Genomic DNA, 643 nt, shown 5'->3' on the forward strand with positions numbered 1-643 from the left:
TACGTTAATAAATAACATATTATTCAATTCAATAAACGTATACATATTGATTTCATAAAAATATTTTTACAAAATACTATTACTGTTTATTAATATAATAAATTAATACATTAGTATCACTATTTAACTTATTAAAGTAATTAACTATGTATTTATGGTTTCAATGGTAAAAATAATTACTTCAATAACTATTTTTTGTACAAATGATTAAAAAAACAAATTGTATTCACGAATACTAATTTATAAAGTTAATCATCATTATTATCCATCAATGAACAATATTTTATTGGAATAGTAAGAAAATACATTGTGTCAATTAAAATCATCAATGATTGCCATTTATTCATAAAATAAACGACTTTTTTTTCAGTGTAGGTGTTTCATATTCATGTTCAGTAGCAGAAGTTTCTATATCCGCTTGCCTGTTTAAAATTAACTGTAACAAAAATATATTTTCTTAGAATTATTGTCTAAAGATACATGATAAATATTAGAAATTCAAATAAAATTACTTAATTACTTTAAGATTATATTGTCTTATACCTATAAATAGTTTAAATACAAACTTTTAATAATTACGAAACTAGAAAAAAAATAAAGGTTTGAAAAAATTTAAAGTAGGTATTCATAAATATCATATTAT

This window comes from Acyrthosiphon pisum, chromosome X, assembly GCF_005508785.2.
Source record: "Acyrthosiphon pisum isolate AL4f chromosome X, pea_aphid_22Mar2018_4r6ur, whole genome shotgun sequence".
Classification (NCBI taxonomy): Eukaryota; Metazoa; Arthropoda; class Insecta; order Hemiptera; family Aphididae; genus Acyrthosiphon; species Acyrthosiphon pisum.